At 40.4% G+C, this 27020-nt stretch overlaps 1 protein-coding gene across 3 annotated transcripts in view; it reads left to right on the forward strand.

The window, feature by feature from the left end:
- The window catches only part of RALGPS2 (Ral GEF with PH domain and SH3 binding motif 2), a 162982-nt gene continuing 137303 nt past the window's right edge, over nt 1342–27020 (forward strand). Inside the window, exon 1 of one of the 3 annotated variants that reach the window (XM_021063729.1) lies at nt 1342–1630. The gene's annotated coding sequence lies outside the window, so the exon portion shown is untranslated. The remainder of the gene's footprint in view (nt 1631–27020) is intronic. The other 2 variants (XM_021063730.1, XM_021063727.1) reach the window with 2 other exon arrangements.

Here is a 27020-nt window from a genome sequence, read left to right on the forward strand (position 1 = left end):
CAACATCTATGGGAAAACTTCCTATATACATTACTCATTTCCCCCTTTTCCTTTTTCACCAATAGTCTGCCCCACCCAACCACACCCCTTTATTTGGGGTCTTTTCTCATTTAAAAGTTTTTTTCTTCTTCTTCTTTTGGTTTCTCTACTTCTCCCAGTGATTTCAGCACGATTCAAGACTTCCTTTGAAAGTAAATGAAATTAAAATGAAAAACAATGAACTTTACCCCTCTTTGTTTCTGTTTTTTAACTTACCTTCAGGTGTAAGGTGGGGAAGGTGAGGGGCTTTAAAGAACTAACTCTATTTGAGAGAAAGGGGTTGAAGGGCATTCTAGCTTCCCTAACTAAAGAGCTGTGACACAAGGCAAAGGAGGAAATAATCAGCATTCTTCAAGACACAGGATTAATCAGTTCTGTTTGGTGGTTATTAAAGAGAGGAAAGAAACGAAATGGGAACAATTTTAGCCCTTTCATGTTTTATGCCCCATGCTGGTACACAGTATTCCTTCCACATTCTACTGCCCATTGCCTGGAGAAAGAGCTGCAGATCATCAAATAATCATCCATTTTCAAATGGTCTAATGATAGCGTGTACAAAGGTGGCTCACTTAAAACCTTCCATTTATAGTCACACTGCATCAAATGGTGCTAATTTTAAGTAGGCCACCCCAAATAGTGCATCCTCCGAAACAACACCCTTCCACTGTTTAACCAAATTCATCCCTTTTTCATTCACAGGAAAGCGTTAAAATTTCAGAATCTTGTTCTTGCACCGAACGAGAAAATTCTGCTCACCTGGAACTCATCAATCTGAGACCCAAGGGATGCCAAATTTCTGCCATTTGCTCTTAAGCCAAGGGCATCACTCAAAGGCCTATTTCTAACACCTCTCGAATCTTACTGTGTCAAAGTATTGATCACCCTAATTTGTGACGGCAGTGGGGTCTTCACCTTTGGAACCCCCTCACTTGCGCGCAGCGACTTCTAAAAACACCGCTGACGCGGGCAGGATATTCGATCTAGGGACCGAGTGTTTGCAGACTTTGTTCTCTGGCCTTAAAGGTGAGGTGGTGGCGCTGAAGCGACGGACACCACAGCGGATTTCACCGTGGAGGCGCGGGTGGCGGGGCTGCGGCGGGGGCCCCCACCTGTCGGTCTTCCCACCCTTCCCCGCCCCCTCGTTTGGCCGGGAGCGGCCCCTCCCTCCCACGCGCGCAGGGCGGAGGGACTGCGGCTGTAGGCGCGCGCCGCGGCCGCCGGCCCCCGGCGGCAGTTGGGCTCGGCCCGGCAGAAGCGCCGCTGGCGGGGGCGCGCGCGGGGAAGACCCCGCCGGCCGCTGCGTTCGGGGCCCGCGCGAGCGCGCCCGGTTGGTGCGCGAGCGCGGCTCCGCCCCGCCCTCTCGGCGCACGCCCCCGCCCGGTCCGCTCTCCTCCCCCACCCTCGGCGCGGACGGGGTGGATCCAGCTCACTCCCCTCCCCCGAGCGGCCGCGGCGGCTGCGGGCGCTGAATGAGAGACGCCGACTGCTCGGGTTGCTGAGCGCTAGCCTAGGCGGCGGCGGCGGCAAAGCGGCGGAGCGGGAGGCCGGCGCCGTCTTTCCATCGTCCGAGGCGTCTGCCCCGGCTGCACAGGTCGGTGCTCTGGCCGCGGGCCTGGTGCGGAGCCTTGTAGGGCGGTGCGGGGGGTTGGGAAGGTGGGTGCGCTGCGCCCCCCGGGCGGCGCTGAGCCGCAGCAGCGGCGGCGGCGGCGCGGGGAATGGCGGCGGCCCGGGCGCTGCGGTGTGTTGATCTCCCGGCCGCGGGCTCCAGCGCTGTTCGCCCTCGGCGCGGGGAGGGGGCTGCGGAGCTCGGGCTCAGGGAGGAGGGGGCCCGGGGTCTGGGAACCAGGGCCGCGTCTCCCTTGGCGGCTCGCTCTCGGCGTCAGGAGGCGGCCATGGGGTCTCCGCTCCAGGTCTCTGTCCTGGGGCCCCGGGCATGGCGACCCCCGGAGCCCGCCTCGCCTCTTTTTCTCCCGGGTGGCGGAAGCCCCCGGCCTCCGCTAGCGCTGCCCTGGCTCCGGGAGGCGCCTCTGCCTCCGTTCAGGTGAGCGGGAGCGGGGACCGGCCGAGCCGGGCCACACCCCCTCCCCGGCCCTGGCAGCTGCGCCCCGAAGCCGGACTGCCCAGCTGGCTATCTGCGGACCCGCACTCTCGCGGTCAGGGTGACCTGTTGCGGGGCGGCCCGCTGCGCGAATGGCCTGCCTGCCTAGGACTCGAAAGGGCCAGTCCTGCGGTGGCCCGGGGCGCTGCCCGAGGTCGGAGCTGTACCGCTAGGAGCGGGCGTTCTGAAAAAAGGAGAGATTGCCCACGATCCGACCAGACACTTGCAAAGCCGGGATATCTGTCTGCAGATATCCGGAATTCCATTGCAGTATCGGATTCAGTAGGCTCATAAACACCATGCTTTGGAGGTGATTTGGGAGAAACCCGATCCAGGAGTGAGGAGCGGATATCTGTAGCTGGAAAAGAGCCGTAAACCTGTGCAGAGCTAAATTATGCCCCCACCTGCCCCCCTCAAAGCTCTTTTCCTGTAGCTGTGTGTTGTGTAGACGCAGGCCAGTTTCAGTGTACGTGGGCGTGTTTGGGAAGAAGCTGCGAGCTGATAGGAGGTACCTTAGTACAAATGTTAATTTGTTTTAACTGGGAGGGGTGAGGGAGGAGGAAGAAGAAAGGGCTCTGAGGTTAGCTGTGGAGGAGGGGCCATTGAAACACTAAATTTCTGTTTAAGAAAGCCCTCAAAAGAAATATCTAATACTCAGCGTTGAAGCCCACAAAGGAGGAAAGACAGGCGGCAGTTAAATGGAGCTCTCTCATTTACGTGCCCTGGACTTTAAAATGTCAACACTCTAGTTGCTATAGAGAGTTTTGTTTTCCTACCAGTGTTTATGAGTTGATTTTGGTGTTTTTTGTATTCACCGTCAAATTGATTCTGTTCAGATCTCTTTGAAGATGACCGTCAGGATTTTAGGAAACTTTTCGATCCGTGCAGTCTAGTTCTGCAGCCAAAGATCATAGCCGTAAAAGCCTGTTCCATCCAGATAACTGTGCTTATACAAGTGCAGTAGAATCATGAAGTGTGGTACTGTAACTGCTGCATAACTTACTGTAGACTTTAGAATTATAAAGGAACTTATCCAGACAGTATTATTGTAATAAAGAGAACCTCTGACTCGAGTTTTGTGGACATAAGTTTTATCATCTAGCTTCAGAGATTTTGAAAATACTCATTCGCTTAAAAAATCAAATGTAAGAACATACGATGCCTTTTCAAGCAGATAATTGTAATTAACTTATTTTGAACTTAGTTTTTCTCTTTAAAAATCAGTGTAATTTATTCCACCTTTTGTTTAATTAAGGAATTTGACCTTTCTGACTCCTCAGGGTGGAACTCTGGAACTATTGTTCATTTTGCTCAAATACTTGTAGATTACAACAGAACTTCAAAGATAATACTTGTTTTATCAAGATTGCAACCTGTGTTTCTGATACATATTTTGATTATCAGGAAGAACAGACCAAAATCTCCTGAGAGAAAATAGAACTACTATAAAACTGACTTTATGGATTTTTTACCTTGTGTACTTTTCTTATATATGGTGAGTGATGTATTTGTGTGTGTTTATATACCCAGTACATGTCTTTTTCATTATTAGGTCGTTATAGTTGAGACAGTAGTTACTTGTAGTGAATGATGAATATCTGTATAGGTGAAATTGCTCTCTTGCAACTTAAAACACTTAAGCTTTTATCCAGCTTTTGCCCAGCTCATTTGTTCATTCATTCATTCATGCTACATACGTGTATTGAGTTCCTACTCAGTACCAGTTAGTTGCCTAGATGTTGATGATACATACAGTGGGAGAAAAAAGGCAGGTCTGTGGCCTGATGGACCTTAAACGTAAGTAGGCAAGTAGTTGTCAGATAACATGGTTTAGGGTTAGTTTAAAAATGTAAGAAGTAAAAACTCCTCCTCTGATTTTTGTTTAAGGATATTTGTTGTGTTTTTCCTTTTAAAAATAGTGGGAATCATTACTGAGTGAACAAAAGCTTTAAGACAGTTGTTCAAAAATATATTGATATTTATGTATATTGGGTATCTGGTTCCCAAGTACACCAAATAAACAGTCTACTTGAAGTCACATGATGCATAATTTACATGCGGTTAAATAGCTTAATTCTTTTGGTTTTTATAGTTAAATGAATTGTTTACTAAGAATATTCTCTTGGCATTTACTTGTTTGTAAGGGAGTCTGTTTATTTTTTGCTTTTTTCAGGGCCACACCTGTGGCATATGGAAGTTCCCAGGCTAGAGGTCGAAACTGGAGCTACAGCTGTGGGCCTGCACCACAGCCACAGCAATGCGAGATCTGAGCTGAGTCTGCAACCTACACCACAGCTCAGGGCAGTGCCAGATCCTTACCCCACTGAGTGAGGCCAGGGATCGAACCCACAACCTCATGGTTTCTAGTCGGATTCGTTTCTGCTACGCCACGACGGCAACTCCTAAAGTGTTTTTTTTTTTGTTTTTTTTTTAAGTCTAAAGACTTTTAAGTTTAAAGTCTGTTCTTCTGGCTCTGTAGGTATGAGTGGATCAAGGTCCTGTTGTTCTTCCTTAGACTCTTACAACTGTTATCGCTAAAATCAGAATTTTGACAAAAAGTGATAGCTTGTTTTTTTAAATTAAAATACGACAAACATTGGTGTAGTTTTTTGCATCTTACAGAGCTTTTTTTACATGTATTATTGATACTTAAATATTTTGGTCCTTCTTATTTACAGGAGTTGCAACAGTTAACATTGACCTTCTGTAGGCATTATTATCTCCGTTTTAGGAGAGGAACTGGGTTTGGAGATGTTTAGCACACCACCCCTAAGCAAGTGGTGAGCCCAGACCCGGGTTGTAGCTCTTACTGAGTCGATGCTCCACCTGGAAAGTGTAGACGGAGAACATTCACATGCAGTGCTCAGTTCAGCAGACAGTACAGCTACTGATGTGCTTTTCCAGAAATATCTAAATAACTTTTAAACCTTAAGCCCAATGGTTGAGATTTAATTAATGCAATTTGTTTTCTTTTTGGAAGTTAAACTTTAACACGACTTAAAATCAAAAAGTATTGCCTTTTTGCTGTATACAAACCGGTTTGGATTACTTTTAATGGTGTGTTTTGAGTATTAAAATCAATCCTCTTTTCCGAATATGAGGTTTTTATTGTGCAGCAACTGTATTTCGAATAAAACTGTCACTTCAGTCTGGATGCTACAGTTTCGTAGTTATTCAGTTTTCAATAAAAAGAATTCAAACAGCCTGAAACTCTGCTTCAGCCTGAGAGAAGTTTCTTGAAGACAATGAATGTATTGCATTACCCTCTCAATTGTGTGTTTTGAATGTGTCTTATTCCCGTTAGTTTAGTTTCTATTTAGTGAGAAAATGAAGACTGGATGTGATACATTTCAGTAACTTGGAATTATTCTGGAATCTTTCTTGATCAACATCTGCAACTTTCGATTTAGGAAAACTTTTAACTCTGCCATAGGACTAAAAACACGGGAATTTGAAATGTGTGATATCTACCTGTTCTGTGGAAAGGAAAAAAGTTTGAGTATGAATTGAGTTGCTTTGATAAGTAACGGCTGGTTAGGGGTATAGTTCGGGCATGGACAGCAGTGCTCACAGGACTTAGGTTGAAGGTGCCTGGCACTTTATGCATGCCACCACAGAGAGCTTTGGCACTGGCTTTTGTGGTGAGCCACCGTGAGTCCAAGGTACTGGCTTTTGAATGATACATGGCTCTGGAGTCTGAGAGGCTTAAAATGAAGCACTCACCTCGAGCTTCATTGCTAGCCTTCTATTATTTTATTTACACGACCACCACCTTTTCTCAAAACAGATTTTCGTTTTTAGGTCGATTCCCTTTTTTGTTGATTCTTGGAGAGCCCTTTTCTGAAAACCCTACTTAAATAGCATCCCCATTACATTCTACCCTCATCTTTATTTTTCTTAACAGCAGTGATTTATCTGACATTATAGCATACATTAATTTGTTTATTATCTGATTCGGTGGGTGTAAGTTTCATGAGGGCAAGAACTTAGTTTTGTTTGCTGCTGTGTTCCTAGCACTTGGAAGAGTACCTGGCCCAATGCCCAGATAAAATTTGTGGAATGAGTGAATTAATTTGTATTAAATAATACAGAAACCACTAGTTTTGTTTTTTGAAAAAAAACCACATTAACTTTTGACCTTAAATAGTACAACTGTGCGTTTAAAAAGAAAGTTGTACTGTTAAGATTTGTAATGCAAAGCCCAACTCCCCTGCTTGACTTTGCCTCCCAGGTCCTGCTCTTAGAGCAACCATTTTTGATACCTGTAGCTGTTTTTTTCTGATGTTTACTTCCATTTTTAAAGCTATTGCTTGTTGTTCAATTTTAGCTATCTGTTGGCTTCCTTCTGTGGAAGATGAGCCTATGCTTTAAGATTCTTATGCCACCTGAACTTCATCTCTTTTTGTCTCCTAATATGGTTATATCACGCTGTTGGTTAAATCAGTGCTCATTGTTTACATTATTACAACTTAATATGTATGTTTTCTGTTAAACCTCGCAGTGTGCTATGATTTTATTTCTTGGAGTTAAATTTTTTCTTTTTTGTTTTTGCTTAGTTTCCTATTTCGTCTTAAATTTTTGCTTAAGAAACCGTCTCAATATGTTCAAACACATCAGGTAATTGATCATTTGATTTTTTTTTTTTTAATTGGAAAAATCCCAGGGCTCTCTGTCCTTTTGCTTACATCTGCACTGCGGCTCTCCACTCTGCTCAGTTTTAGCTTGTGATTTCTCTTCATGATTCTGGGAATTCTCTTTGCCTTTTCCCTGTGTTAAGAGCCTGTGGTCTTGGATCCATGTCTTCCTCTTTCTTACACTTTTGTTTGTTTTGGTGAAATACATCCCTCAGTAACTTTCAAGAAAGAGTGTATGAGGAGGTGAAATTTTTGAGATATTTATATTGCTGAAAATAACTTTCTTCTTACCTGACACCTGGTTGATAATTTGGCTGGCCTGGGTGGAGAATTGTAAGGTGAAATAATTTTCCCTCAAAATTTAAGGGATTGTAGGAGTTCCCACTGTGGTGCAGTAGGTCAGGAACCTGACTGCAGTGCCTCAGTTTACTTCAGAGGCTCAGGTTCGATTCCCAGTCCAGCACAGTGGGTTAAAGGACCAGCATTGCTGCAGGTGGGGCCTCGTTAGCAGATGTGGCTCTGATTCAGTCCCTGGCCCAGGAATGTCCATATGGTGCAGGTGTGGCCATTAAAAAAAAAAAAAACCATTAAGAGATTATACTATAATTTTCTAGCTTCTTGTGGTTGCCAAAAAAAGTCTCATGCCCTTTAGTCTTCATCATTTATGGGTGACCTGTACTTGTTGAGGTCTTTTCTTTGTCATCAGTAAGTATATCCAGTATGTCTCTGATGTTGCTTGTGTCTTCTGCGAATCTTCATTTCTTGGCCTTGGGACTTAGGGGACCTTTCAACCGACAGTGTCCATGTTAGATGAGAGGAGAGGTGTTCTAGCACATGGATCAGCCAGTTTTTTCTTTAAGGGCTGAATGGTACGTGTTCTAGGCTTTCTGGGCCATGCAGTCTCTGTTAGTACTACTCAGCTTTGCGTTTGTAGCATGAAAGCAGCCATAGGCTATGGTTTGCTGACCCCAGTCTATGCATAGGTGGAAGGATTAGCCTTTCCTTTGCTAGAAGTAGGGAGAGTTTTATCTGTAGACGGATTGAATTGGGAGAGAGCAGAATATATGGACAGAAACATGAAGGTGGTGGCTGAGGAAGCACTCCTCTGAGATGTTCTATTAATGTATAAGAAGCAAGATCATTAGCTGAGAGTAAGGAAGAATTTTCTTGGGAGTATGTATTGGAGGTTTGACAAGAGAAAATACATACTCATCCATCAAAGTGTGGAAAAAGCAAATAGAATAGAATAGAGAAATATAGTGTTACTGCCAGTCAGCATTAAGGGCTCACTAGAGATAGATGATTCTGAATTTCATATTCCTGACTTTAATAGGAATACTTCTAAAATTTCATTAAGTATGGTATCTTACTATACTTTTTTTTAAATCAGGGTTTTTAAAATTAATCATCAGAACTGCTTTCATACATAAGTACTATATACATATGTATGTGTGTATTTGGCCTATATAACTGCTTATTTCTAGAGAAATGCCAAAAGAAAATACTGTAATTTTTTTCCAAATGCAAATTTTGATTTAGAAATTTTAAAAAAGTCAAGGAGCATTTTCTGTGTACCAGGAATAGTCCTTGGTCTGGGGATACAGCTCTAAACAAAGAGACAAAAATATTTGCCTCTCTTACATTTCTATTTTAACTGACACATAACTGAATTATACACAAACACACAGACCTTACCAAGAAAGGACAATTATGCAGAGAAGAGAGAACATAATAGATATTATTAAATGTATTTTTCCGGTTTTACTGATGTATAATTGACAAAATTGTAAGCTATTTAAAGTATACAAGATGATGATTTGATACATACATGTATACACTGTGAAAGGATTCCCCCCATTGAGTTAATTCATATGCCTGTCACCTCATATAGTTACTCCTTTTTTGGTGAGCGCACTTAAGTTTTACTTTTTTAGCGAATTTCAGTTATGCAATACAGTATTATCAACATTAGTTACCGTATTATACATTGGATCCTCAGACTTTTTTTTATCTTGTCACTGAAAGTTTGTACTATTGTTTTACCAATCTTCATATTTCTCCCACCTTACTGTAAGTTTTTGGTAATATAACTAAAAGATTAAGAAATACCTTCTAACCTTAGTTTTATGTTTTTTCCTTTAATATCATAAATAAGTATTGAATCTCACCATAGGCTTTTTCTGTATTGGTGGAGGTGGTATTATTTTCTGTACTAATCTGCTAATAGGATTATTTCATTAATAGATTTTCTTCTGTTTGCATTATTGGATCCAACCCTATGTAGCTGTGTTGCTTTAGGCTTTTCCCCCTCTAACTGCTGAACTTGATTTGCCACTGCTTTAGAATTTTTTTCTTAATTTACTTTTATCAATAGATACATTTATCAAAGATTTATATGTGTGTATTATGACTTCAAAGTTATACTGGCTTCATAAATTGACTTGTGAAGCTTTCCCTTCTCTCCTCTTCTCTGAAATGGTTTGTTTATTTGTTTGGTTTTGGCCATGCCTGCAGCATGTGGGAATTCCCTGGCCAGGGATTGAACCCATGTCACAGCAGTGACAGGAGCCAAATCAGTGACAGCTCTGAATCCTTCACCGCTGGGACAAAAGGGAGCTCCCTCTTCTCCGACATAGTTTTGCAGCATTAGGATTATGCGCTCCTTGAAGGAACTGGAGATGTAATGTCAGAGGTGAAACATAAAATTTCTGTAAGAAAACAAAAAATCTCCACGACTCCGTGTTAATAGAGGTTTTTGTGATTAATTTTGTTATTTTTTATTTTTTTGTCTTTGGTCTTTTTTAGGGCCGCACTCGCGGTATATGCAGGTTCTCAGTCTAGGGATCAAATCAGAGCTACAGCTGCCGGCCTACACCACAGCTCACGGCAGTGCCGGATCCTTAACCCACTGAGCGAGGCCAGGGATCGAACCCGAAACCTCATGGTTCCTAGTCAGATTCGTTTCTGCTGTGCCACGACAGGAACGCCAAGGTTTTTTTAAAAAAAGAGGACACAGGAAGTGCCAGAAAAAAATGATCGATAAATTGTTCTTCAGCAAATAAGACCTTCTGGTGCTCACTACAGCAGCACATACGCTAAAACTGGAACCATACAGAGAAGATCTGCATGGCCCCTGTTCAAGGTTGACATGCAAAGTCGTGAAGTGTCCCATATTTTTTGGAAGATGATACAAGAAAAGGAATGTGTATATATATATATATGTATGACTGGGTCATTTTGCCGTACAGCAGAAATGGGCACAAATTGTAAATCAACTATACTCTAATAAAAAATTTAAAAAAATAAGAACTTCTGTTCATCAAAGGATACTATTTTTTTTTTTTTTTTTTTTTTTAATTTTTTGTCTTTTGTTGTTGTTGTTGCTATTTCTTGGGCCGCTCCCGCGGCATATGGAGGTTCCCAGGCTAGGGGTTGAATCGGAGCTGTAGCCACCGGCCTATGCCAGAGCCACAGCAACGCAGGATCCGAGCCGCGTCTGCGACCTACACCACAGCTCACGGCAACGCCGGATCGTTAACCCACTGAGCAAGGGCAGGGACCGAATCCGCAACCTCATGGTTCCTAGTCGGATTCGTTAACCACTGCGCCACGACGGGAACTCCAAAAGGATACTATTAAAAGAGTGAAAAGGCAAGTGACACAGTGGAGAAAGTGTCCACAGTACATACCGTATGACAGAGGAGTTGTATCCAAAGCGCACAAAAATTATACAAGCCAAAAAAATATACTGGCAACCAATTTTAAAGCAAACCGGCAAAAGACTGAAACAGGCATTTATAAAATGAATTATCCATGTGGCCAAGGTGAAAAGGTACTCAGGCATAAGTTTCAGAGAATTGCAGGTTAAAACGATTATGTGATACCCCTGCATACCTACCAGAAATGGTGTTAATGAAAAAGTCTGAAACTACTCAGTGTTAATAAGAATGTAAAGCACTTGGGACACGCATCCATGTCAGGTGGGTTCGAAAATTGAAACAAACTCTTTGGAAAATTCTTCATCAGCATCTGTTAAAGCTCTGCATGTGTATGCCCTGTGATCCATCCATTTCACTTCTTGGTAGAGACCAGTAGAAATCAATATATATGCACATCAGAAGACAAGGATTTGAGAAGAAACATAGGGATAAATTTTCATGACCTTGGAATAGGCAGATTTTTGTGACCTTAGATACGGCACCAAAACCAGAAACAACAAAACAAAAATGAGATAAATTATATTTCATCAAAATTTAAAACTTCTGCTTGAAAGGAAACCATGAAGAAAGTGAAAAGATAATCCGCATAACACGAAAAAATATTTGCAAATCAAGTTATCTGGTAAAAGATGTGCATTCACAATATATTGAGAACAACTGTTCAACTCAGTAATAAAAAGACAACCCAGTTTAAAAATGGACAGAGGATCTGGATAGGCAGTTCTCAAAGAAGATAAACAGTAAGTAACATGAAAAAATGCTCAGCATCATTAGCCGTTAGGGAAATGAAATCAGACTGCAATGAGACACCTCTACATGCTACCAGAATGGCTGGAATCAAAAAGTTAGATGATGGCAAGTGCAGATGAGGATGTTGAGAAATTGGATCCCTGATACACTAATAGGAATGTAAAATTACACAGGTACTTTGGAAAATAGCATGGCGGTTCTTCAAAATGATTAAACAGAGAGTTACCACGTGACCCCAGCAGTGCCTTTCCTAGGTATATGCCCAAGAGAGATGAAAACCTGTCCCCACAAAAAATTGTTCACAGATGTTTATGACAGCATTATTCATTGTAGGCAAAAAAAACCCGGAAACAGCCCAAATGTCCATCACCCAACAAGTGGATAAACAAAATACGGTATACCCGTACAGTGGATTGTTATTTAGCCCTTAAAAGGGGTAAAGTATTGATAAATGGTTCATTATCAGTAAATCTTTGAAACATTATGCTAGGTGAAAGAAGCAGTCACAAAAGGCTACATATTCTATGACTCCATTCTTGTGAAATATGCCAAACAGGGAAATTTCGTGGAGTCAGAAAGATTAGTGGTTTGCTTAAGGTTGGAGGTGGGGAATGAGGAGGTCTAAAGATAAGAGGGTTTCTGGAGTTCCCGTCGTGGCGCAGTGGTTAACGATTCAGACTAGGGCAGGTTCTGTCCCTGGCCTCGCTCGGTGGGTTAAGGATCCGGCGTTGCCGTGAGCTGTGGTGTAGGTCGCAGACGCGGCTCGGATCCTGCATTGCTGTGGCTTTGGCGTAGGCCAGCGGCTACAGCTCTGATTAGACCCCTAGCCTGGGAACCTCCATATGCTGCAGGAGTGGCCCTAGAAAAGGCAAGAAAAAGACAAAAAAAAAAAAAAAGAGGGTTTCTTTTTAAGATAAAAATGATTTAAAATTGACTGTACTGATGGTTGTACATACCATTAAAATTGTGTACTGTAAATGGGTGAATTGTGTGGTATGTGAATTACATCTCAAAGGTGTTTAAAAAAAACAAGACATTGCAAAAATAATTGGTGATGTGGGAACATTGCCACTATATTTGAGAAAAGCAAGATACTGAGGAATATATAACTTTTTTTGTCTTTTTGCCTTTTTATTTTTTTCTGCTGTACAGCATAGGGACCAAGTTACACATACATGTATACATACTATTTCCTCCCATTGTTGTGTTGCAATGTAAGTATCTAGACATAGTTCTCAATGCTACACAGCAGGATCTCATTATAAATCCATTCCAAGAGCAATAGTTTGCATCCATTAACTCCAGACTCTTGATCCCTCCCACTCCCTCCCTCTCTCCCTGGGCAGCCACAAGTCTATTTTCCAAGTCTGTGATTTTCTTTTCGGTGGAAACATTCATTTGTGCTATGTATTAGATTCCAGTTGTAAGTGATATCATATGGTATCTATCTTTCTGACTTATTTCACTCAGTATGAGAGTCTCTAGTTCCATCCATGTTGCTGCAAATGGCATTATGTCATTCTTTTTTATGGCTGAGTAGTATTCCATTGTGTGTATATACCACATCTTCCTAATCCAATCATTTATCGATGGACATTTGGGTTGTTTCTAGCACTTGGCTGTTGTGAACAGAGCTGCAATGAACATGCAGGTGGCATGTGTCTTTTTTAAGGAACGTTTTGTCCGTATATGCATTTGATGTTAGTGTCTCATGTCTGACTGAATTCATTTAGCATTATAGTTTCTAGGTCCATCCATGTTGCGAAAAATGCCGGTATTTCATTCCTTTAAATGGCTGAGTAATATTCCATTGTGTGTATGTACCACATCTTCTGGATCCACTCCTCTGTCGATGGACATTTAGGTTGTTTCCATGTCTTGGCTATTGAAAATAGCACTGCAGTGAACATCGGAGTACAGTGTGTCTTTTCGAGTCATGGTTTTCTCTGGATAGATGCCCCAGGAGTAGGATTGCTGGATCAAAGGGTAGTTGTATTTTTAGTTTTCTGAGGAATCTCCACACTGTTTTCCACAGTGGTTGCACCAGTTGACAATCCCACCAACAGTGTAATAGGGTTCCTTTTTCTCCACACCCTCTCCAGCACTTATTGTTTATAGTCTTTTTGATGATGACCATTCTAGCTGGTGTAAGGTGGTACCTCATAGTGGTTTTGATTGGCATTTCTCTAATAATGAGTGATGTTGAACATCTTTTGGTGTGTTTCTTGGCCATCTGTATGTCTTCTTTGGAGAACTGTCTGTTTAGATCTTCTGCCCATTTTTTGATGGGGTTGTTTGTTTTTTTGGTATGGAGCTACAGAAGGTGTTTATAAATTTTGAAGATTAATCCCTTGTCAGTTGATTGATTTGCAAAGATTTTCACCCATTCTGTGGGTTGTCTTTTTGTTTTCTTTTGATTTCCTTTGCTGTGCAAAAGCTTGTCAGTTTGATTAGGTCCCATTGCTTTATTTTTGCTCTTACTTCTTTTGCCTTGGGAGAATGCCCTGAGAAGATATTCATGAGGTTGATGTCAGAGAATGTTTTGCCTGTGTTCCTTCCAGGAGTTCGATGGTGTCTTGTCTTATATTTAAGTCTTTCAGCCGTTTTGAGTTTATTTCTGTGCATGGTGTGAGGGTGTGTTCTTTTTTTTTTGTTTTGTTTTGTTTTTTGTCTTTTTGCCTTTCCTAGTGCCGCTCCCATGGCACATGGAGGTTCCCAGGCTAGGGGTCCAGTCAGAGCTGTAGCTACTGGTCCATGCCAGAGCTACATCAGTGCAGGATCCGAGCCACGTCTGCGACCTACGCCACTGCTCACGGCAACGCCGGATCCTAAACCCACTCATTAAGGCCAGGGATTGAACCCACAACCTCATGGTTCCTAGTTGGATTTGTTAACCACTGAACCACGACAGGAACTCCAGAGGGTGTGTTCTAGTTTCATTGATTTGCATGCAGCTGTCCAGTTTTCCCAACAATTCTTGCTGAATAGACTTTCTTTTTCCCATTTTATGCTCTTGCTTCCTTTGTCAAAGATTAATTGACCATAGGTGTCAGGGTTTATTTCTGGGTTCTCTATTCTGTTCCCTTAGTTGGTCTGTCTGTTTTGATACCAGTACCACAGTGTTTTGATGACTGTGGCTTTGTAATATTGCTTGAAGTCTGGGAGAGTTATGCCTCCTGCTTGGTTTTTGTTTTTCAGGATTGCTTTGGCAATTCTAGGTCTTTTGTGGTTCCATATAAATTTTTGGATTGTTTGTTCTAGTTCTGTGAAAAATGTCATGGGTAATTTGATAGGGATTGCATTGAATCTGTAGATTGCTTTGGGTATTACGGCCATTTTTACAATATTAATTTTTCCAATTCAGGAACCCGGAATATCTTTCCATTTTTTTATGTCTTTAATTTCCTTGATTAATGTTTTATAGTTCTCAGCATATAAGTCCTTTACCTCCTTGGTCAGGTGTATTCTGAGGTATTTGATTTTTTGGGGTGCAATTTTAAAAGGTATTGTATTTTCATATTCCTTTTCTAATATTTCAGTGTTAGTATTCAGAAATGCAATGGATTTCTGAATGTTAATCTTATATCCTGCTACTTTGCTGAATTTGTTGATCAGTTCAGGTAGTTTTTGGGTTGAGTCATTGGTGTTTTCTAGATATAGTATCATGTCATCTGCATACAGTGACAGCTTTATCTCTTCTCTTCCTATTTGGATGCCTTTTATTTCTTTTGTTTGTCTAATTGCTGTGGCTAGGCCTTCCAAAACTATGTTGAATAGCAGTGGTGAGAGTGGGCATCCCTGTCTTGTTCCAGATTTGAGTGAGAAGGCTTTCAGTTTTTCTCCATTGAGTATTGTATTTGCTGTGGGTTTGTCATAAATGGCTTTGATTATGTTCAGGAATGTTCCCTCTATGCCCACTTTGGCGAGAGTTTTTATCATAAATGGATTCAGACTTTGTCAGATGCTTTTTCTTCATCTATTGAGATGATCGTATGGTTTTTTACTTTTGTTAATGTGGTGTATGATGTTGATTGATACATACAACAAATATTAACAGACATAAAGGGAGAAATTGATGGGAATACAATCACAGTAGGAGACTTTAATACCCCACTCACATCAATGGACACATCCTCTAGACAGAAAACCAATAAAGCAACAGAGATCCTATAGGAAACAATAGAAAAGTTAGACTTAATTGACATCTTCAGGACACTACCTCCAAAAAGATCAGAACACACATTCTTCTCAAGTGCGCATGGAACATTCCCAAGAATCGATTACATGTTGGGGCACAAAACTAACCTCAACAAATTTAGGAGCATAGAAATTATTTCAGGTATCTTCTCTGACCACAATGGTATGAAACTAGAAATCAACCATAGGAAAAGAAATGAGAAAAAATCTACTACATGGAGAATAAACAACATGCTACTAAAAACCTAATAGGTCAGTGAGGAAATCAAGAAGGAAATTAAAAAATACCTCAAGATAAACGATAATGAAGGCACAACCACTCATAATCTATAGAAGGCCACAAAAGCAGTGCTCAGAAGGAAATTCGTAGCAATACAGGCCTTCCTCAAAAAAGAAGATCTCAAATTGACAACTTAACCCACCACATAAATGAATTAGAAAAAGAAGAATAAAAGAGACCTAAAGTCAGCAGATGGAAGGAAATTATAAAGATCAAAGAGGAAATCAATAAAATAGAGATTCAAAAAAATAATAGAGAAAATTAATAAAACCAAGAGCTGGTTCTTTGAAAAGGTAAACAAAATTGACAGACCCCTGGCTAGACTTGCTAAAAAGAGGAAAGAACCCAAATAAAATTAGAAATGAAAAGGGAGAAATCACAACAGATACTGCAGAAATACAAAAAACCATAAGAGAATACTATGAACAACTATATGCCAACAGATTTGACAATCTGGAAGAAATGGACAGCTTTCTAGAATCTTAGAGCCTGCCAAAACTGAATCAAGAAGAAATAGACCAACTGAACAGACCGAGCACTAGAAATGAAATTGAATATGTCATAAAAATACTCCCTACAAATAAAAGCCCAGGACCAGATGGCTTCACAGGCGAATTCTACCAAACATACAAAGAGGATTTGGTGCCCATCCTCCTTAAACTTTTTCAAAAGGTTGAGGAAGAAGGAGCATTCCCAAAGACATTCTATGACACCGCCATCACCCTAATTCCAAAACCAGACAGAGATACCAACAAAAAAGAAAACTATTGGCCAATATCTTTGATGAGTATAGACACAAAAATTCTCAACAAAATTTTAGCCAGCTGAATCCAACAACATGTCAAAAAGATCGTACACCTTGACCAGGTGGGATTCATCCCAGGTTCGCAAAGATGGTTCAACATACAAAAGTCTTTTTGCCTTTTCTAGAGCCGCTCCCTCGGCATATGGAGGTTCCCAGGCTAGGGGTCTATAGGGAGCTGTAGCTGCTGGCCTTCGCCACAGCCACAGCAACGCCAGATCCAAGCCGTGTCTGCAACGTACACCACAGCTCATGGCAATGCCGGATCCTTAACCCACTGAGCAAGGGCAGAGATCGAACCCACAACCTCATGGTTCCTAGTGGGATTCCTTAACCACTGCGCCACGACGGGAGCTCCCCATATCCCATTTTTATAAAACAAAAATCCTGTGTCTCTGTGTGTAAGAGTGCAAGTGGATCTTGTAAGGTTGGAAAAAATGTTGCACACCAAATGTAAAGTGTGAGAGGGAGAGAAGGAAGAAAGTAAAGGAAAAGAGGTTGTTTGGGGAAAAAGAGCATTTTTAACATAATTACAGTTATGTAAAACATAAATCTTAAAGTGGTAGCTGTCTATGTGGTTAGATACCAGGGCTTTTTTTCTTTATTATATTTTTCTGGGTTGTTTGATCTTTTTTGTTCTATTAATACAAATATCTAAATTAAGAAGCAATACAAATGTTACGAAATCTGAAAAAAAGTCTTTTTCGTAATAGCTTTAAACCGTAAACTCTTATATCTTGATTTGACTGGTTACATGTCTACATAGTAAAAATTTATAAATACATTTTAATATTTATGTATAGCTCAATTAAAAAAAAAAACATCAAGCCAGAAAAAAAATGTTTTTAAAATCTGGAGCTCATATAAAAAGTCTTCGTATATTTCCAAGGATACTTGTATCACTTCCAAAGACAGTTTCTTTTTACCCTTGTTTTTAATGGCTGCATTAAATCACTTCGTGTTGGGGTTAGGCAACTTCTTGATGGAAACTTAGGTTGTTTCTAATTTTATAGGTTGTTTCTTTTATATATTATGAAGAGTTATAGGGTTAACATATTTTTTTATAGGTCTTGCTATACTTTTCTGATCATTTCCTTTTGATGAGTTCCTAAAGAGGATGGATTGCTTGTTTGGAAGTTAAGTATATTTGCATTCTTGCCCATGACGTGTAATTGTTTCTCTGTACTCTTATTGACTTGGTGATTAGCTTTAAAAAAAAAAAAAAAAAAGATACTGAAACGTTATGTAATACGTTCTCCCTGTTTTAATTTGCATTTTTTTAAGTTTTCAGTGAAATTTATATTTTTGTGTTTTTGGACATTCATGCTACATTTCTCTCTCTCTCTCTCTTTTTTTTTTTTTTTTTTTTTGATTTTTAGGGCCGCACTCGTGGGATATGGAGTTCCCAAGCGAGGGGGTCGAATCAGAGCTGTAGCTGCGGCCGATGCCACAGCCACAGCCACCACCAGATCCATGCTGCATCTGTGACCTACACCACAGCTCATGGCAATGCCAGATCTTTAATCCACTGAGCAAGGCCAGGGATTGAACCTGCATCCTCATGGATACTAGTCAGGTTCGTTAACCACTAGCCATGATGGGAACTCCTGGGCTACAATTTTCTTTTCATATCTTTTCTACATATTCTTATTGCTGAGTCTTGAAGAAATAAATTAGATTAACAAAAAAATGCATAAAGATTAATAAATTGACCCCTAACTTAAGAATGAAATATAATCAAGGCAGTTGAAGCACCCCATTATTTAACATTAGTAAAACATATAAGAGCTCTTTGTGTACGAAGACTATTGTTTTTGTTGCTTGTTTTGGATCTTTTCCCTATTTTTTGTCACCTAACTTAAGAGTATTTTAATAAGTCTAAATTGGCTTCAATTTGGAGATATACTTTTTAATGTCTAATTAAGGGTAGAAATATGACTGTCAGTTAAACCATGGCGCTCTGTTAGTTTTAAGAGATACCTGGGAGTTCCTGTCGTGGCGCAGTGGTTAACGAATCCGACTAGGAACCATGAGGCTGCGGGTTCGATCCCTGGCCTCGCTCAGTGGGTTAAGGATCTGGCGTCGTCACGAGCTGTGGTGTAGGTCACAGGCAGGGCTTGGATTCCAAGTTGCTGTGGCTGTGGCATAGGCTGGCAGCTGTAGCTCCACATTAGACCCCTAGCCTGGAAACTTCCATATGCTGCAGGGGCAGCCTTAAAAAGCAGAAGAAAAAAAGTTATCTGATTTCAGAGATGTAAAAGGTGAGGAAATATTCATCCTAGAATTGAGGAAATATATGTGTTTTACTGTCTACATACGTCTTATGTTTTCTTGAGTCAGATCAGTCTTTTCTACTGTTTCTGTTTCCATTGTCAGTTCTAGAAAGACTTTCCTATGCCAACATTAGAAACAAAAATTCACCTATGTTTACTTCTGTATTTTTATGCCTTAAATGTTTTTCATCTTTAACTCATCCTACTTATTTTAATGTAAGATCTCATTTTTGTCTTTTTATCCAAATGTTTAGCCAGTTGTCATAAAATTAAATGCACTAACAGCTTTTTTCACGTACTTTTTAAAGTGCAGTTGGTTTACAATGTGTCACCTTCTGCTTTTCAGCCAAGTGACTCCGTCATACACATGTATACATTTTTTTAAACTATTATTTTCCATCAAGGCTATCCCAGGAGATTGGATACAGTTCCCTGTGCTATAGAGTAGGACCATATTTATCCATTTTAAATGTTACAGTTTGCATCTACTAACGCCAAATTCCTTGTCCATCCTAGTCCTTCTCCCATCCCCTTTGGCAACCACAAGTCTCTTCTCTGTATCTGTGAGTCTGTTTCTGTTTTGTAGATAAATTCATTTGTGTCGTATTTTGAGAGTTCGCATAAGTTTTATCATACGGCTTTTGTCTTTCTCTTTCTGACTTCACTTGGTATGATCATCTCTAGTTGTACTGCTAACAGTTTTTTGAACAAGGAAGGGATGATATATTCAGATGTGATTGAGAAACATTAATATGACTGCATTTTGATTGGGTCTAGTCTAAAAATTATCAGTCGAATTTTCTGTTAAGTATATATTTTAATTAGCAATAAAAAGATTGTGAATATTAAAATTTTGATTATTTATTGCCTTAAATAATGCATCTGAGTATTCTTAGAACCAGTCAAATAACTAGTTTAAAAATATTAATTAAATTTAAAATAATATTTTGCAACATAGGTGATAGTTTTGATCTTGTGCTTTAAGTTTGTATGAATCTGGGCAGGTTACTTAATTTCCTTAACATTCAGCTTCCCTATTTGTAAAATGGGTATAAGAATGTGTTCTCATCGGATCACTGTACGGATTAAATGAGAAAATGTAAGCAAGGCACTTAGCCCAATTAGGTCTTCACTCTTCCTCGTCTCAGGACCTTGAAGATCAAGTGTACTAATCACAACCTAGCTTCTCTTGTATCTGGGGTTACTCTAGATCTCTAGGGTTACGGGAGTAAATTACTTGTTAGATCTCTTCAAATTCTGATTTAGACTTCTCTGGGTGTGACTAGAACTTTCCTGGAATTTGCTTACATGACAAATCTGTATGTTTTCTTTCTTTTGGTTTTGTTTGTTTGTTTGTTTCCTTTTTCAGGGCTGCACCTGCAGCATATAGGGATTAGCAGGCTAGGGGTAGAATCAGAGCTGCCCCTGCCAGCCTGTGCCGCAGCCACAGCAACACGGGATCTGAGCCACATCTGCGACCTACACCCCAGTTTACGGCAGCGCTGGATTCTTCACCCACTGAGCAAGGCCAGGGACCAGACCTGCATCCTCATGGGTAATAGCTGGGTTCTTGACTTGCCGAGCCACACCAGGCACTCCCTCTATATGTTTAGCTGCTCTTAAGCTGCTCTTCTGTGAATGTGCTGACATCTTCATAGCTTTTGTAGGTAGGGGATTAGCATGTATTTTAGAGTGGATTGACATAGCTGTTATTAATTATCACTAGGATGACTTCTGCTGCTTTTCTTTTGCAGTTTGAATTTTGTGGATATATTGTTTGTAAGTTTGTGTGGTTCGCATCCTGTCTCTTAAGGCTGAGAGTACAGGGGTAAGTCTGTTAAAAGAGAAATGTTTTGAGGCTATCTATCCTTGAATAAGAAACTCTGCTTTTGACTTGCTTCTTTTTGTCAACAATATTTTTGAATGTTTTCTGTGAGCCCAGTACTTGTGAATCTTAGCAGAGAAGAGTAAGCCTTAGATTTTGCACTTCTTGTTTACACTGTCTTGATGAGAGATGAAATCTTACATGTGAAACCACAGTAAATAATGTAAGGTCGGATGTAGTTCTGTGTCAGATGAGAGAGCAGCTTGCAGGAGAGGAGGGATGCTCAGTGAGGGCAGGAATGGCCCTTAAGGAATGTGTTTCATTAAGGTGACACACATATTTGGGAACAACTTTACTGAAGATGAAGCATCAGGAGTTAGTCTTTTTTGTCATGCTTTGGATTGAAGGGTTTTTTTGGGGGGTGGGGGAGAATAATTTGATAAAATGAGACCAGATTATTCAGTCCTTAAAAGTAAAGTATATGAAGGGCGTTCCCGTCATGGTACAGTGGGTTAAGAATCTGACTGTAGTGGCTCCGGTGCTGCAAAGGTGTAGGTTTGGTCCCCGGCCTGGCACAGTAGGTTAAAAGATCTGGCATTACCACAGCTGCAGCATAGGGGCACACCGGTGGCATGCAGAAGTACCCAGGCCAGGGGTTGAACCCGAGCCATAGCAGTGGCAATGCCAAATCCTTAACTGCTGGGTCACTAGGAAATTCCCTATAACCAGTCTTTAAAAAAAATCAAAAGGGAGAGGGGTTTCTACTTTGATATGTATTAGATAATCTTCACAACAAGAAGACTTAAAACAGTATTGCTAGGAAAGCAGCATTAATAAGTTTTCTCTGTACTTTTTCCTCTCTGTCCCTGTTACTTGGTCTTAGCTAATTATGTGGCAGAAGGTTTTCAACTCAGAGCTTTCCTCTGTCAGTAAGAAAAGCCAAAAGGTATATGGTAGAACTCATCTGCAAAAAGATTTTTAGGGATACAGTTTTGAAGGTTTGAACTTAAGGGAACTAGCAGTTTTGTTGAAGCATCTCTGCTGTTCTTGTTTAAACAGTGTGGGCAGCTGTGAATTGGCTGTAGTAATAGTGTCAACACCATCTGACCCCCTCATCTGCCTCAGTTCGTTGTGGCTCAACAGGTGTAGCTATAGGAATGGTTAGGGTTATTGATGTTTATACTACTTCTGTCTCTGAGCAGAGTTGAAAATGATAGATGACATTGATATAATGACATTCGTAATATTGTTGAATTATATTGGCCACCCTTGACTTAACAATAGCTGGAGCTGTGTCCGTGTCTTACTAGTACGACACTGTAAATTATATGATCTGCTTAATAACAACCAAACTTTGTAGTTATAACTGCTTAATTACTATAACTAAATAGATGAAAAATACTGACAAGATTTTTGAGCCCCAGATTAAAGGTGTCTTAGCTGACTCAGTGTCCTAGACATGGGTTTTATAATTCTGGTGTGCCTACATTTCCTTAGAAGGAAATCTACTTTTTCCACAGTACATTGCGGAGAAACAGACCTCATTGCACCTGGTTGGCCCAGGAGTGGGCACTTGACCTAAGGACCACTAATCTGTAAACCAGCTAACACCCTAGGATTGTGGGTGGGGAAAATTGCAGCCATTTGTAGGAAATATGGAGTTGATTTGCTGTTGAGCCATAGGAGCTGAAGCTGGAATGATACATTAGTGTAGAATTCTATAAAACCGAAGTTGAAGAGGCTGAAAAGTAAGTATCAGCAGAAGCTGTGAATTGCAGAAATGAGAGAGGAGTTGAGGAAGCCGGTTGGAAACCGGAAAAGAACAGGACATCTGTGAGGAGAGATGCGGAAAACTCTAAGGAAGAAGCCACATAGTGAGAGAAGGATTGAATATGAGATTGAAGATTCTGCTTTCTGGCTCTGTAGGTACTCTTCTATTTCTCTACAACTTCTTCTTCTTGAGACCACATCCAGTTTTTTTGTTTTGTTTGTTTTGTTTTTCCCCGAAGAAAGAGTACAGGCTTTGGTGTCAGGCTTTTGATAGAATTCTGGCTCTTTCTTACACCAGCTGTGCGACCTTGGGCAGGTTGTTTTAACTCTTCTCATTCCACATCTGTAAAAAATGAGATGAGCATTCTGGGTCATATTTTGGTAGTAATTCTCACCATATGTTAAGATTTTCATTATTATATTTGTTATGATCAGTGATCTTTGATGTTACTGTTGTAATTTGGTGGGGGGGGGCGCCATGAACCTTACCCATGTAAGAGTGAACTTAATAACTGTTGTGTTTGTTCGGACTGTTCTACCAACTGGTCATTGTCTGCCCCCCACTCCCCCTTCTCTGCCCATCTCTCTCTTAGGGCCCTCCTTATCCAAAATGGGGTATTGAAATGAGGCCAGTTAATAACCCTACAGTGGCCTTTAAATAAATGTTCAAGGGGAAGGAAGAGTCACATGTCTTTTGCTTTAAATCAAAAGTTAGAAATGATTAAGCTTAGTGTGGAAGGCATGTTGAAAGCCGAGGCAGGCTGAAAGCTAGGTCTCTTGGCCAAACATTTAGCTGAGTTATGAAGGCACAGAAGTTCCCGAAGGAAATTGAAAGTACTACTCAGTGAACACATGAATGATAAAACAAAACAGCATTATTGCTCACAATGGAGAAAGTTTGAGCGCCCTGGACAGAAGATCAAATGTTCAGCCAAAGGCTGATCGAGGGCAAGGCTCTAACTTTCTTCAGTTCTTTGAAGACTGGGAGAGGTGAAGAAGCTGCAGAAGAGACGTTTGAAGCTTAGCAGAGGTTGGTTCATAAGGTTTAAGGAAGAAGCCATCTCCATAACATAAAAGTGCGAAGTGAAGCAGCAAGTGTTGATGTAGAAGCTGCAGTATGTTCTCCAGAAGATCTAGCTCAGATCGTTGATGAAGGTGGCTACACCAAACAGCAGATTTTCAATGTAAAGGAAATAGCTTTCAGTTGGGAGAAGATGCCATCTAGGAGCTAAGAAATCTAGAGAAGTCGTTGCCCGGCTTCAAAGCTTCAAAGGACAGGCTGACTCTGTTGTTAGGGCCTCATGCATCTGGGAACTTTAAGTTGAAGCCACAGAGCTCATCTACCATTTGAACAATCCCGTGGCCCTGAAGAATTAGGCTGCATCTGCCCTACCTGTGCTCTGCAAATGCAACAACAAAGCCTGGATGATGGCACTTCTGTTCACAACATGGGTTTTGTTTGTTTGTTTATTTACTTGCTCGTTTTTTGTTTTCAGAACAACTTTTTATGGCACTATAGTTGATTTGCTGTGTTGTGTTAGTTTCACATGTGCAGCCAAGTGATTCAGTTTTATTTTATATATGTGTGTGTGTGTGTGTGTGTGTGTGTGTGTGTATCAGATTCTTTTCCATTACAGGTTATTAGAACTGTGGTCTAGTTATAATTGAATCCCCGTTTCATGTAGTAGGTCTTTGTCGTTTATTTTATTTAGAGTAGTATGTATCTGTTCATCCCAAACTCCTGTATTTATCCCTCTACCTCTCTTTCCCCTTTGGAACCGTAAGTTTGTTCTTTATGTCTCCGAGTCCGTTTCTGTTTTACAAGATTCCATGTGTAAGTGATTTCATGTGATGCTTGTCTCTGTCTGACGTCACTTGGTGTGATAATTCCTAGGTCTGTCCATGTTGCTGCAATGGCATTATTTCATTCTTTTTCATGGGTAATAGTCCATTGCGTATTTGTATACCATATCTTCATTCATCTGTCGACAGACATTTAGGTTGCTTCCATGTCTTGGCTGTTATAAATAGTGCTGCTATGAACATTGGGGTGTATGTATCTTTTCAAATTAGAGTTCTTTTGCCCAAGAGTGGGATTGCCGGATCCTATGGTAACTCTATAGTTTTTTAAGGAACCTCCATACTCTTCTCTAGTGGCTGCACCAATTCGTATTCCCGCCAACAGTGTTTACAGCACGTTTTACTGAATATTTTATGTCCATTGTTGAGACCTACTGCCCAGAAAAAAAAGATTCCTATCAAAATATTCCTGCTTATTGACAATGCACCTGGTTACCCAAGAGCTCTGATGGAGATGTACAAGATTAACGTTGTTTTCATGCCTGCTAACAGAACATCCCCATTCCGCAGTCCGTGGATCAAAGAATAATTTTGACTCTCAAGTATTGTTTTAAGAAATAGATTTTGTAAGACTGTAGCTGCCAAAAACAGTGATTTTTATGATGGAGCTGAGCAAAGTAAATTGAAAACTTTCTGGAAAGGATTCATCATTCTTTTAAAAATTTATTTATCTATTTATTTATTTATTGTCTTTTTAGGGCTGCACCCATGACATTTGGAAGTACTCAGGCTAGGGATTGAATCAGAGCTGTAGCTGCCAGCCTGTACCACAGCCACAGCCATGCGGGATCCAAGCTGCATCTGCAACCTACACCAGTTCTCGGCAACCCACTGAGTGAGGCCAGGGATCGAACCTGCATCCTCATGGATACTAGTTAGGTTCATTACTGCTGAGCCACAATGGGACCTCCAAAAAGTTTTTTTTTTAATTGCAGTATAGTTGATTTATAATGTTGTGTTAGTTTCATGTGTACAGCACAGTGATTCAGTTTTACATATATTCTTTTTCAGATTGTTTTCCTTTATAGGTTATTACAAAATGCTGAGTATAGTTCCCTGTGCTATACAGTAGGTTCTTGTTGGTTATCTATTTTATATATAGTGGTATGTATATGTTCATTCCAACCCCCTAATTTATCCCTCCCCCCTTTTCCTCTTTGGTAACCTTGATTTGTTTTCTGTATCTGTGGGTCTGTTTCTGTTTCGTAATTAAGTTCATTTGTGTCTTTTTTTTTTTAATTCCATCTATAAGCGATGTCATATGATAATTTGTATGGCTTACTTCACTTATGATGATGATCTCTAGGTCCATCCATGGTGCTGCAAATGGCATTATTATTATTTTTTTTATGGCTGTGGAATATTCCGTTGTGCGTGTGCGTGTGTGTATGCACTACATCTTCTTTATCCATTACCTGTCGTGGACATTTAGGTTGCTAAGGATTCATTATTCTTGATGCCAGTAAGAACATTTATGATTCATGGGAAGAGGGCAAAATATCAACATGGACAGGAGTTTGGAAGAAGATTCCAACCCTCATGGATGACTTGAAGGAGTCGAGACTTCACTGGAAGAAGTTACTGTGGCTGTGATGTAGAAATAGCAAGAGAACTAGAATGAGAAGTGGAACCTGAGGATGTGATTGAATTGCTACAATCTCTTGATAAAACTTGAATGGATAAGGACTTGCTTCTTATGGATGGGCAAGAAAGTGTTTGATTGATAAAGAATCTCCTCCTGGTGAAGATGCTCTGACAGTTGAAATTTTAACAAAGGGATTAGAATATTACAAAAACCTAGATGACAAAGGAGTGGCAGTGTTTGAGAGTATTGACTCCAACTTCTGAAAGAAATTTTGTGGGAAAAACACTATCAAAGAGCACTGTGTGCTCCAGAGCAATCATTTATGAAAGGAAGCCAATCAGTGTGACAAGCTTCATTGTTGTCTTATTTGAAGCAGTTTCCATAGTCTCCGAACCTTCAGCAACCACCACCCTGATCAGCAGCTATTGACATTGAGGCAAGACTCTCCACCAGCAAAAGACTGACTTTCTGAAGGCTCAAATGGTGGTTAGTGTCTTTTCAAAATAAAGTATTTCTAAATTAAGATAGGAATATTTTTTTAGATGTATGTTATTGTACGTAACTGGCCACACTATAGTTGTAAACATAACTTTTATATGCACTGGAAAAGCAAAACAATGGTGTAACTTGCTTTATTGCAATATTTGGTTTATTGTGGTGGGCTGGAACTGAACTCAGAATATCTTAGGGGTGTCCTTTATTTTTTAACCATTTAATAGTTGTCAGGTGCTGTTTCTAAGCATTTTACCTATATTAACTCATAAGATCATCACAGTAACCCGGTGAAAAATATGCTGTTACTACCTGCGTTTTATAGAGGTGGAAACTGGTAAGCAGGAAGGCTAACATTTTGCCTTATGTCACATAACATATAAGTGGCAGAACTAGGATTTGAACCCAGTGTTAAGGTTGTAGTTTTAATTTTTAAGCATCTGTTTCCTTCCCAGTTCTTATTTGCCTTTTTAAATGAAATGAAGGAGCAAGTCTCCGTTTGTTGCCACTACTTTTACATTTTTCTAGTGCTTCTCTTCCATTTTAACCAAGAGGTACAGGGTGTTAGGTAGCAAGATATAATACTTGGTAGTATACTACTGTAAGAGTCTTATGTGAAGTGGTACAATATCACTTGAAGATAGACCATGGTATGTTAAAAGATGTGTTCTATAAATCCTGAAGCAGTCTTATTTT

Source organism: Sus scrofa, chromosome 9, assembly GCF_000003025.6.
Source record: "Sus scrofa isolate TJ Tabasco breed Duroc chromosome 9, Sscrofa11.1, whole genome shotgun sequence".
Classification (NCBI taxonomy): domain Eukaryota; kingdom Metazoa; phylum Chordata; class Mammalia; order Artiodactyla; family Suidae; genus Sus; species Sus scrofa.